The sequence below is a fragment of the Protopterus annectens genome, chromosome 3.part0 (assembly GCF_019279795.1).
Source record: "Protopterus annectens isolate FY-2018-M chromosome 3.part0, PAN1.0, whole genome shotgun sequence".
In the NCBI taxonomy this organism is placed as follows: domain Eukaryota; kingdom Metazoa; phylum Chordata; order Ceratodontiformes; family Protopteridae; genus Protopterus; species Protopterus annectens.
Window position 1 is genome coordinate 1,886,081,479 of NC_056731.1, and position 14,070 is coordinate 1,886,095,548.

Consider the following 14,070-nt stretch of genomic DNA (forward strand, 5'->3'; position numbering starts at 1 on the left):
TTATAATGATGTTCAAGTACAGATCATGTCTATGTCATACACACACACACACACACACACACACACACACACACACACACACACACACACACACACACACACACACACACACACACACACACATAGAGCACTACACCAGTGCTAATGTAAGTCAATTTTTCAGTTTCAAACTGACTAAAAAGACTGATGGGAAAATCCTGTTTTTCAAAAAGGAATGCTGTGTTCAGTGTTTTAAGCAGAATATTTGGATTGTCTTTGTTGAAACTAAAAGTCCTTCTTGCTTATACGACTCTACAATATTCATAAATCTCTTCTGTCAATTACAAACAAGAAAGCATCTGCAACCTCCCAAGCCTCTCCCACAACTGCACACCACTCAATATCCTCAAATGGCTTGAACTTTCTCAATACATTAACCTCTTGCAGCTATTCACAGCACGCAAAATACTTCATCATACACATAAAACACCCTTGCTGCAAATCACATCCAATGGCATGTACCAAACAGGATGCTAAGATCATTAGAACTTGAAATAACTTTTTCTAATAAATGTAATAATTATTACAGTGACTTGTTCAGAAGAAGCTGCATTGGGTCAGAAGGAGTTGCATTATGTCTTTGTGGACTTAGAGAAAGCATATAACAGGGTGCCTAGAGACGAGTTGTGGTATTGTATAAGGAAGTCGGGAGTGGCAGAGAAGTACGTAAGATTGGTACAGGATATGTACGAGGGTTGTGTGACAGTGGTGAGGTCTGTGGTGGGAGTGACAGATGCATTTAAGGTGGAGGTGGGATTACATCAAGGATCAGCCCTGAGCCCTTTCTTATTTGCAGTGGCCATGGACAGGAGTCCCTGTGGCTATGATGTTTTCAGATGACATTATGATCTGTAGTGAGAGTAGGGAACAGATTGAGGAGACCCTGGACAGGTGGAGATATGCTCTAGAGAGGAGAGGAATGAAGGTCAGCAGGACTAAGACAGAATAAATGTGTCTGAATGAGAGGGAGGGTAGAGGAATGGTGAGGATGCAGGGAGTAGAGGTGGCAAAGGTGGATGAGTTTAAGTACTTGGGATCAACAGTTCAGAGTAATGGTGAGTGTGGAAGAGAGGTGAAGAAGAGAGTGCAGGCAGGATGGAGGAGGTGGAGGAGTGTCAGCAGTGATTTGTGACAGATGGGTACTAGTAAGAGTGAAAGGGAAGGTCTATAAGAGGGTAGTGAGACCAGCTATTTTATATGGGCTGGAAACAGTGGCATTGACAAAAAAGGCAGGAGTCAGAGCTGGACATGGCAGAGTTAAAAAGGTTAAGATTTGCACTGGGTGTGACGAGGATGGACAGGATTAGGAATAAGTATATTAGAGGGTCAGCTCAGGTTGGATGGCTTGGAGACAAAGCCAGAGAGGCGAGATTGTATTGGTTTGGACATGAGCTTTGGAGGGATGCTGGGTATATTGGGAAAAAGATGCTAAGTATGGAGCTGCCAGGTAAGAGGAAAGCCTAAGATAAAGTTTATGAATGTGGTGAGAGAGGGCATGCAGGTGGTTGGTGTGACAGAGGAAGATGCAGAGGACAGGAGAAATGGAAATAGATAATCTACTGTGGCAACTCCTAACGGGAACAGCGAAAGAAAAAGAAGACTACAGTGACTTGTTAGTCTCTGCTGTTATCTCCAAGGGAAGGAACAAACTTCCAAGCCACATCAGGCTTTTAAATAACCTGCAACAATTCAAATCTACCCTAAAATATCACTTAGCAACTAATAAACTATGCAACTGTTCCAGACCTATAGTTTGAAGTATGCAATCCTAACTCTATCCACTATGGGTACAAGTGTATTATGGTCCATAAGTGTATCAATAATAGTTTCTATTTTATTCACAATATCTTGAAAACATATATTTCCTTAATCTGATATGTTTTATAAATAATGTTTGTTTACTACTTGGTTTGAAATACTTTGCAAATAATGTCTGTTGACCGCTTTCTTCTGAATTGTCAAAAATGTTTTTCTATTATTGTTTTGTAGCTTTTCTCTCTCTAGGCCTCCACCGAAAATGGATATTTCAGTTCCCAGATAAACTTTCTTGGTAAATGAAAGCAAATAAATAAATAGCCCCACCTTGGATTTCCCCTCAAAGTAGGCCCACAACTTTGTGGGACTAATCTGATCAACAAAAGTAAATAAAATAAATAATAATAATAATGTTGGTTTGTTTTCAGTATACAATGACCTAGGCCAGACTCCTTTTTCAATCAAAAGATAAATTTCAGATTTTTAACAATGTAGTACCACAACTGATTTAATTATATCAGTTTCAGCCTACAGACTCCAAAACATGTACTGTATTCACACCTATTACAGCTGTTGCCCAAGATAAGATACTATTTTAGTTACAGATTCTATAGGTTCATAGGTTGGTACTAGGCTATCGGCCCTAGGGCCTGTACAAGCCTAGCCATAACAATTCCCTGGCTATTTCTTCCCACAATATTTACTTCCTTGGACCCCTGTCTAGCATGGTGACTGACGTGATCCCCGGGGTGAATTTCCTATCTCCCATCCAACCATCAAGGTTCCTTCTGAAGAGGGCCAAGGAAATGCTCTGCTTGACTTGTATGGGCAGTCTATTCCAGAGTCGGGGGAGTCTCTGGGTCAGGAACCTATCCCTTCAGCATAATTTGTTCATTGTGATGACCAGGCTTAGATCCCTGGAGCGTGTGGCTCTGAGGGATTGGGATTTCTTTAAGTGTAGCATGTCCAACAGCTCTGGGTCTGACATGGCCTTGTATGTTAAGCAGAGATCACCTCTGATTAGACGATATGTGACAGATTATAACTGGAGGTTTTTTTAGACAGTCAGCACAGGGCATCTGCTTTAGGTCTGTGATTCTTTTAGTGAGGTATTTCTGTGGCCTTTCCAGTTGTTGCAGATGCCTTGAGAGGTACATACCAAATGGGGCATTGTATTTATATAATGAGCCTAATGAGGGATGAGTACAGTGGGACAATGACCTCCTTTTTTCTGGATGAAAAGCCCTTAGTGATGAGGTGTGCCAGATAGAAGGATTTCCTGACTGTTGTGGTGATGTGGTTATCAAAGGTGAAACCACTGTCTTGGGCATAGCACAACCACAGCTTTACTCTCATTTATTGATACTGTGAATAAAGTCCTTGATACTGGCCTATCAACATCAGTACTCCTATTAGACCTATCAAAGGCGTTTGACAAAGGCTCTCTCTGGTGATGAGGGTTTGCTTGATAATCTTAGTTCGAAGCCTTCGGATCCAAACAAGACTACGTTTGCTACAGATCCAATCCTCTGTGATAGGGATTTGAGACCTACTTCCTCTGAACTTCTAGTTCCCTTGGGCCTGATTCGGCCGTATCAGTTGTTTACCCCTCCATACAGGAGCTGTTCTCCAGACCATAGAAGGAGATCCTCGGAGTCTTTGCATGGTTCCCAGCAAGGTCTTCCATTTCCTCATGGTTGTCCAGGAGCATCCTACCTGCATTTATTATTTATTGACATTTGTTGACCGGGAAAGTCCACTGGGCAAGAAAAATACAGTTGTGTACACTTACCATAAATGTAGATGTTCGAGCGTATTCACTGTTGCAGTCATTACACTTAGGCAATCCGCTGGCAGGCCACCCTCAGTCGGCCCGAATAACAAAGTCCTGGGTCCTGCGCCGGCCATCGTCCCCTCCTCCACAACATCAGGGGCACAAAACATGCAGCCGATGCCATTTTAATTAGCCTTTCTTGCCCCAGATGTCAGGTGCCCCCCAAATGGGGAGCAAAAAAAAAAAAAAAAAAAAAATATATATATATATATATATATATATATATATATATATATATATATATATATAAAACTATAAATATATAAATGCACTTTTAGAACACATAAAAATCTATATTATTTATTTTAACCTACCTTTAAAGTTACTCCCCTTATCAAATCCATTTCTGAAAAGGGAATCAAGAAGGTCTAGTCCAACAAAATAGCAACTACCATTTCTGATTTCTCCCAAATTTGACTAGAATTACTTCACCTCATAGATTATGGATCTCTCAGAAGATGTTACCTGAGACTGTGATGTACCATAATGGTGACGTTAATGCATTATGTTTGCAAGAAAAGGTTATTAAAGATAGCTTTAACTGTCTAAATTATTGTTTTGCACAAGGCTTAAAAGTGTCCATTGGTACTGGGTTGACCACAGAAATATTTATTAAACTGGGGCAGACACAACCAACAGAGCTCCTGTTCAATTTTTGCTTTGAGGCATATTTAGCAACAGCACGTGAATATGTATGCCTCTTTTGCCCTTATATCCCGAAATTGATTGCAACACCTGACTGAAATGTTCATTCTTATGCAGGTCGTTATTCCAGGGTAAAGTATGAGCACTTCTATCCCACACTGATGTGGCATTTTGCATGATTTTTTTCTATAACTTTAGAAAATTGGAACCATTCAGCTCATCACAAGCTTAACTTGTCAAGACTCTTCTCTTTGATAGCCTTTTGTCCCACAGTTTTGCAACCTCAGTGGCAGTTAGCAATAGGCTGGGCTTGGGAGGACAAAGCCTCCTAAAACTACCATTGGTTTTTAGAGTAACTCCATCTTACTGACTCCGAGTTTGATAAGATGAATTATATCGACAGGTGCAGATTTACTTAAGACTGCTGTTGCTTCCTTTACTGGCTTCACACTGGCTCTGTTTACTCTACTGTAATGCCTGCCCAAGACAGGAGCCATGTGCTGATAAAGCTGCCTTCAGTTGTTGCTGGGCTGGAAAGTGAAATAAGTTCAAAGAAATAACTAAAATGAACTTAATCTCATATTTATTGCTTTTGTACTGGAGTGGCAGTTATTGATAATTCACTGGAAGTGGACATTTTATTGCTTTGCCTTTATACTAACTTGCTTATAAGTATAACTAGGTTTTGTCTAATTTCAATGCAGAGCATGTAGATCTGAAAAAAGTACTGTCAAAATGCAGAGTGACAACAGAGTTACAAAAACAGTAGAAGTCAGGGAGTGAAAACACTAAACAGTCTTCCATAACATCTTTTGCTCAAACATCTTTCTCTGGTTCCAGCATTGCACTTTCAAAAAGAACAGGACTGAGATCCACATTTTTATTTCTTTTCCTGTGGCCAGACAGATAATGTATAGTGAACAGTACCTTGTACATCTTAACTCTGGAAGCTGCACTTTCTGAAAGTCTTGAAATGCCCATTAAAGCTGAATTTGTTCTGTATGGTGCACAAGATTACAGGTTTGAGGTGCCAAAACTGCTTTGGTGGTAAGGAGGAAAGGGTAATACAAATTTTTGTAAGAAACTCAAAATGCTTACATGGAATGATTTAATGACCTATGAATCCTAGGCTTCTGGCAATTAAGTCTGAGACTTGAAAGTTTATGATTTTAAGTTTCTAACTTAAGAATGTAATGTAAAGTAAATTTCATGGCGCTGACAATGGTGCTTTTCAAGTAATGTTACTTACACTCTTAAACTTTCCTGACTGACCTATGATTTGAAGAATAAAGGATGTACTGCTGAAGGGGCCTATATCAGAACACCAAAAGTTCATACTTTAGAATGTTCTTACATCGACCCCTATTCAGCAAATGCTGAAAATAGCGAAACAACAAATATCCACATTTTATCCTAGGGAAAGAATTTGGTTGTCCGTTTCTGTCGTTTCGCTATTTTCACTGCTGTGGTGGAAAGTTACGGGTCAGGTTTAGGTAAGTGTGCAATTGGACGTGGGATAGGTGAGTTAGGGTTAGGGCGTGAGGGAGGTATGTGTGCGATTGTGTGGACGTGAGGGTTAGGGCGGGTTAGGTGAGTTAGGGCAAGGGTGAGGTGAGTGTGCAATAGTGACGGAACTTAGGGTTAGGGTTTGGGTTAAGGTAAGTGGATAGTTAGTGGTGTTTGTACAGTTTAGTGTAGGGTTAGCTGTAAGATTTTGGGTGTAGGTGTGTGGATTGCTGTTTGTTTGGTGTGCCCCTAGGAAACAATTTGCTGCTCTGAATGTTCGATGTTGTCAGCATTCGCTGATTAGGGGTCGATATAAGAACATTCGAAAATGTGAACTTTCAGTGTTCTGATATAGACCCCTGCTGAAGCCATCCTACAAGGCAACATGCTATTCCATACTGCTCTGAAGTCACACACCCCAAATATGCATGAGCTACAGAGTGCAGTGATGACTAGGAACACAAGAGACTCTGCTTTGTTAATCAGTTGTGTAATGCTGCATGACCCACTCACTCACTCATAGTGTGGCTCCATAATATTCTTCATTACTTAAGCAACACATTCTAAGTGCAGCTGATGTACATCCAACACTTATCAAAGCTGTGAAAATGTATGGGGTCAATGTAGTGGTGTGTGCCTGTTATATTACCATTCTACATTACCGTGACATGTATTTCAAGTCCAGGTAAGTTTGTGTGCAGTGCATTAAGTTAAGGTGAGCAGACACAGAATGGGAATTGATGATTGTAAGGGAGAGTGAAGTGGGTAACACACACACACACACACACACACACACACACACACACACACACACACACACACACACACACACACACACACTCAAAACTATGGTTTGAATACATCAGTGTACAATGATGGTGTATTCAGCAGAGGCCTACGATACACTTGAAAGCTTTATATATACAAATATATATATATATATATATATATATATACAAATATATATATATATATATATATGCTTTCACGTTTTTTACAGCCTGTCCAAATATCTGTCCAGGGAAAGTTGTAATGATTTGCACTGTTGGTGTCTGATAACAGTGGGCTAAAATATATTATGACCATTATTTACACATTTAATCATCTGACCACAATATCACAGGGTGTACACAATTAGTAAACTGGAGTTAATGGTAACATTTGTGTGTGTGTGTGACATATATATATATATATATATATATATATATATATATATATATATATATATATACACACATACATGGGTCCTAGTTAAATGATCGAAGTTCAGAACTTTGAATTTCATATAGCTGAAACCATATGATCTCCGTACAGCGCAGAATGAGAATATTCCCTTTTCCTCACTGTAGTCCAATCTCGGAGTTGGTATATTTTAGTAGCGGAGGTGAGTAGGGGGGTGCAGGGGCCTTGCCCCCCTGCATATATGTGTTTTATGCTGTTTTTGTTTTTTTTCGTTTTTTTGAATGTTTGAGATTACAAAACTTCGATCATATGGTCCCAACCATATGAGTTGGATGTTTTGTAATTTCAATCATTCAACATAGACCCGTATATGTGTATATGTATATATATATATATATATATATATATATATATATATATATATATATATATATATATATAAAGCGTCATTAACAGGAACATTTGTGGGTGTCTATCTCTCTCAGGGCTTCAGTGCCTTCCACACATTTAGACTATCAGCTGCAGAGATAAAGACTAACAGTGGAAACGTCTTGTTCTCCATTAGCAACAACTATACCTCTAGGTTGGTTAAACAGGATGATGCCCGGGAGTTCATCCATGTGCTAATCACCAAAGATAACATCCCTTACCATATCCTAGCAAACTATAGGTCACTATCTATGCTCCAAGCATCCCATAACTCATACCTAAACATGCTGAAGGCACTAACCATCCAGATAAACACCCTATTCATTTGAGACTTCAAGTACCCCTCCATAGGCTGGGAAACATACACTGCCTCAAACTGGCAGGCACAACAGTTTCTGGACTTTATTTAAACAAATACCCTTGACCAGATAGTGTACACTCTAACCAGAGTATCAAAAATACTGGACTTAGTACTCACCAATATGAGAGAGTGCTGCAAACCCCCCACCACCAACAACCACTCATGTTGTCACTGATGAAGTCAGATCACAAAGCTTTCTCCTTCAAAATAAAAATCAACATGAAAAACCCAGCAAAATATGTAACAGGAACTACTCTAAAGCAAACTACATCCTATTATGCCCCCTCAGTACCCAGAATTCACAGCTACCTATACAGAATTGCTCACAGAGAACCAGAACAACCATGTAAATTGCTCTATCTATCAGAGGTAAGCTCAAAATAAATCCCCAGAACAAACCACACTGGTAGAATCCTATCCTTAAATGTAAAAAGTCATGGCCAAACAACTGTCATAATGGCATGAGCTAACTAATTAAACTAAATAGGAAACTAAGAGGACTAATTAAGTGTGACATGGCCAATTAGAAGCTCAAGATAGCCTCTCAGGCTAAAGCCAACCAAAAGACCTACTGCAGTTATGTCCAAAACCTTAAAGGCAACACACAGCACTGTGCTGAACTGGTGGTAAATGGTACCACCTTCAATGAGCAGAGTGACATAGTGAATCTACTGGCTGAAAAACTCAGCTCTAAATTCATCCCCACTCTCTCCCTGCCTCCCTCAGTGAAATCACTACTAGCATACCCCCCCCAACTATTAACAGTGTGCAGGTCATGGTGCCACTCGCTAAGACCAAAAACACAGCCTCATCTGGCCCAGACAATATCTCAGTTGTCTCCTAAATAGCTTGAAACGGGTCTATATTAAATCCTCGAAAACTGTAAACAGCGAACACTATTTACAGCAAAAATGCCATGCAGCGAACTGTAAATAGTGAGACTGCACTACAGTGAAGATCGGAAAATCTGCCCTTTCCTCACTGTAGTGAGATCTCGGAGTTGGTATATATAATTAGCGGGGGTGGGGGGGTGGGAGGAGCAGCCCCCCCACAATAGCAAATTTGATGCATGGCATTTTTGCTGTAAATAGCTTTGCTGTTTACAGCTTTCGAGAATATAATACAGACCCCTTGAAACACAACCTATCAGGACAACTTGAATCACTTTTCAACTGCAACCTTAAAAGAGATTATGCACCACATGAATGGAGATCTGCAATGGTTATCTTTCTTCACAAAGGTGGACCATTAAATGACCCAGGAAACTACAGGCCCATTAGTCTGACTAGTCTATATGCAAAGCCAGGGAATGAATTATCATGAAAATGGCCAGCAAAGACACTGGCAATCTACAAACACTGAAGCCATCCCAGTTTGGGTTTGTCAAAGGAAGGTCATGCCTACTTAACCTGGTAGGCTTTTTTGACAGGGGTCACCAAGACAATGGATGAGGGAAAAATGGTGCATACCGCCTACCTAGACATGGTTAAGGTGTTCAATACAATACTCCATTCAGATAACTCACAAAACTAAGTATAAATCCATGAAAAACTCAGTAAATTCCCAGATGATTCACAGATAGGAAACAAGAAGTCAGGACTGGTTAGACCACCTCCATCAAGAGACTGACCATCAGCGGAGTACCTCAAGGTTCAGTGCTGGGCCCGCTCCTGTTTTGCATCTACTTCTCAGAGGTCAAGGCTAATGTCACAGGCAAGACTGCACATTGGAAGCTATCACAGATTCCCCTCCTGACACTAACATCCTGTAATAGGGTTTAACACAGACAAATGACCAGTGCTAAAGCCACGGACTAAAGTCCAGTGGCAAGAAGTGTATTATTGTGCCTTTCAGGAATAAATCCACCCAGGTTAATTACTACATTGATAAGACACCCCTAAGAGTTCACCCAGTAGCTGAGGATCTGGGAACATATGCAGACAATAGTCTAGCCTTTGACCAACAAGTAGCCAAGGCAGTAAGAAAATCATTCTATGTTGCCAACTTATAAGTATGGCATCTAGGTCCAAGGAAGTTATAGTACCACTTTATTCACCCCTTATCAAACCTATCAATGAGTACAATGCCTCCTACAGCATGTACCTGACCAGGCACATGCAACAGCTGGAACACCAATAAAGGTTCCTCTCCAACAGGATCCAGGGTATTAACAAATTGTCCTGTACAGATCACCTTAAAGCCCCATCTCTATACTCAGTCACCTACAGATTACCGAGAGGCAATCTATGCATGGCATATAAGGCATCCTCATATCCAGCCCTGATGTAACTTTTGCACATCTGCAAAATGAATAGCATCAGAAACACTAGATTCTATGATTTAAACTTCTCTTGTATCATAAATAGAACATGCTGGTGAGACAGATATTTGTCTCAAAGGATCCCCATGCTCTGGAACAGGCTCCCCATCGATCTGAATCAGAGTCTGTCCCTAACCCAATTCAAATGTAATCTTTACCACTGGATGGAAAATCAAAAATTCTCCTCCATGTCTCTGATAGGGAATATTTACTGTTGACCTCTGACTAACTAACATACCCCCCACACATACTCTAAACCTTTGGCAGCCTCCTAACATACCCTTCCAAATAGACACCCATGTTACTTGAGGACACAATTGGGTTGGGTTATTCAGCTAGGCTTATAAAGACTCTGGTTGTCATTAGCCTAGTATATACCTATGAACCTATGAGTATGTGTGTCAGAATGTGCATCCATGCCTCTGTAGTTATCTGTGTGTGTATGTATGTGTGTGTGTTTGAATTTCTCTGCATGTGTAAGAACATCTGTCTATGCTTCTGCATCTGCATCTGTATGTATGTGTTTGTATCCACACAACATACAGGTGGTGATCTAGCCATCAGACCTCCAATAAATTCCAAGTATAAATCCAAAAAATTCAGAAAAGCCCTGACACCGTGAAAGCTATATATATATATATATATATATATATATATATATATATATATATATATATACACGTGTGTGTGTGTCTGTGTGTGTTTAAAAAAAAATTATAATAAAACATCTGAAATTTTCACACTGGTTCTTTGATACAAGAGTTGAGTGCTTTTGACCTAGATGCTATGTAGGGAGTTCTTCAGAACTAAAATATGACTTTTAATCACCATCATTCATTTATAGTGTTAATACAACTGATGTGACCACATTTAATTAAGAAGATACAGTAAGCTTTGCTCTTCGTCTGTCACCAGATGAGTTATACTGTGCATTACAAATGTTAAACAATGCACTAACAAAATATAACTACTCCAAATTATTTGAAAATGAACATGCAGAAGTTTATTTGATACTACCATCATTCCAAATGAGATATCTGAAAAGACAAATGATTCAAGAAAGATGTGACAACATTTTGGACACCTTTTGATGAGGTAGCTATTAATGAAGTAAGACAATCTGAAAACATTAAATGCTTAAATATCATGTACAAAGATTTTGAAAAGCTAGCATTTAAAAAAGAAGTCAATGTGGGATATTTTTTTTTCTTTGAGGAATGTGTGCAATTTAATAGGATAACAAAAGGGTTTTGTTTCAACAAATTCCCCAATAACATCACAGAAGACCCTTTCTTCAATGAACTTATAATGCTTTAAATCATTGTGAAATTAAACTGGGTCAAATGAACTGGATAAAGGAATCTGCAGACATACCCAGCTTAATCAACACAGAACAGTCTTTTTCAATTCAAAGACTAAAGAGACATGAAACTACTTTCTTAATGGAAACAACAAAAAAGTTTGTTTGGGACAATACAGCATATGATGATAGCTTGTCACTGGTCATAAGACATGGGTTATCCCAGATAAGATCGGCCACAACGAATGAGAAAAAAGTATCCAGTGAGCAATCATTTCCTGATTCTTTTTTTAACCACAGGTGTGAGATACCCACCTAAGAGATCAACAGAGTTCATAGGAGGTTACTAAGTTATTAGCCCTAGGGCCCTTACAAGCCTAGCTAAGAGTTTATCCCTAAAAAGGAAACCTCAGTCAGCACCTGTCACCCTTGTAAATGAGGGACAAAGGTGGAACCCCTGGGATAAATTTATGGTTTCCCATCCATTCATCAAGACTGCGTTTGAAGAAGGCCAGTGAAGTACTCTGTTTGACATGTATGGGAAGTCTATTCCAGAGACGGGGTAGCCTCAGGGAGACAAACCTGTCTCTCCAGCAGGTTTTGTTGATATTAGATTTAGGCCTATCGAGTGAGTAATGCACGAGGAGTTAGATTTACAGATATGGAGCATCTCTAGTAGGGCAGGGTCTGACATTGCCTTGTAGATGAGACACAGATCACCTCTGGGCAATCTGTATGATACCAAGTAGATTGACAATGATTTAAGTCCGTCCGCATAGGATAGGTGTTGGAGGCCATGGATTCTCTTTGTGAGGTATTTCTGGGGCCTTTCCAGTTGGTGCAGTATGGGGCATTATACTCAATCATAGGTCTAATAAGGGAGGAGTACAGAGAGGTAATAACCTCCTTTTTTCAGGATGCAATCTTTACTTATAAGATGAACCAAGTAAAAGGCTTTTCTGACCACAGCCACCACATGGTGGTCAAATGTGAGATTGTTGTCAACCTGAGTACCCAGGTCTCTCAGCACAGGTTGTGTGCTTAGAGGATCGCCATTGATGTGGTAATCAGTAGGGGCCGTGTTTTTGACAAAAGGTACAATAATACATTTGTTTGCGTTTAACTTAAGGCCATGACTTTGGCACCAGTTATTTGCAGCTGTGAGAGTCTCTTGTAGTATGGGGAGTCACTGGCAGCACCCAACTTACAGTCATCTGCAAACTTGGTTAGCTCCAGGCCCTTTGTCTTTGCCTGGACCTCTGAGAAGTATATGCCAAACAGTAGGGGTCCCAGGACAGATCCCTGGGGAACACCACTAGTGACAGGTCTGCTGTTGGAGGTGACAGCACCTATTTTGATCTTGTGAGTCCTATCCATGAGCCAGTTGGCCATCCATCTGACTAGATAGGGATTAACACCAAATTGTGTTAGATTTTTGATGATGCTCGAGTGGGGGATTGTGTCAAAGCCTTGGCCAGGTCAAGGTAAGCTGTATGTACTGACTTTCCCTCATCCAGAGCCTTGGTAACAGTCTCAAGGAAGTCAACTAGGTTCAATAGGAAAGATCTGCCCCTGACAAATCTAAATTGGGTGGGGATCGAGTGCTTGGAGATTGCCTATGTCCTTTATGAGATCCATAATAATAAGCTCCATGACTTTACAGATCAGGCTTTTCAAGCTGATGGGGCAATAGTTTCCCGAGTCAGTAGTGGCACCACCTTTGTGCAAAGGGATGACAATGGCAGTTCTCCACTCTGCTAGAATGAAGCCTGTACTTAGGCTGTGGTTGAACAGGGTGCTCAATGGTGAAGCTAGTTCTTGCTGGAGATGCTACAGAATACAGCCTGGGATACTATCAGGTCCCATGGAAGCTGTATTTTTTGCCTTGGATAGGGCCTTTAACACTTGATCTACAAAGATGTGAGGTGTGGGACAAGTATCAGGGATGTTAACTAAGCCTTTGGGGGGTGATAAGGGGGTGAAGTTTGTGCTGAACCTATCAGCCAGCAGGCTGGCTTAGAAAATGGCCAAACAGATTTTATCAGATCTATATTTCTTCCACATCCAATCAGACAGCAACAGGAACTTTCAAGGCAGAGAAGACACCACGATGAGACAATCCACAAACAGCGGCAGAGGAAGAAACAAAAGGAAACGTAGAAGACACCAGAGACTGTAACAATGTTTAATGTCAGAAGGTCATCCATCTTTGTTTTTGATCTTACTAGCAGGAGCTTTCTTCTGATTTTTTAATATCCTGAACAAAGGTTCGTATTTTGTACACACTGGCAGATCATCAGTGACCAAAACTTTGATTGATTTAAAATTATTTACTACATATCTAAACAAAATATTTTAGTTGCATTTGTTTTCTGGGCTAGAGCACTAATCTCCATAGACCTTTTTTTCAGACTCAGCCCAGCAGCTGATATATAAAAATATCAAAAGTATAATAAAAATATATAAAACGCATTGCTGCAGTAGCGTTGTCACCTCACAGCAAGATGTTGTCGCATTCGATTCTCAGCTAGAGCGTCTTCTGTGTGGAGGCATGCGTGAATGGGCATGCCTTCATTGAAGGTTGTGCATCAGGGCTGGTAATTCGGCAAGTAAAAATCCACTACCAAACATTAGCGGACCGGAGTTCCACTGTGGCGACCTCTAACCGGGATAAGCCAAAAGGCACAACAACAACAACA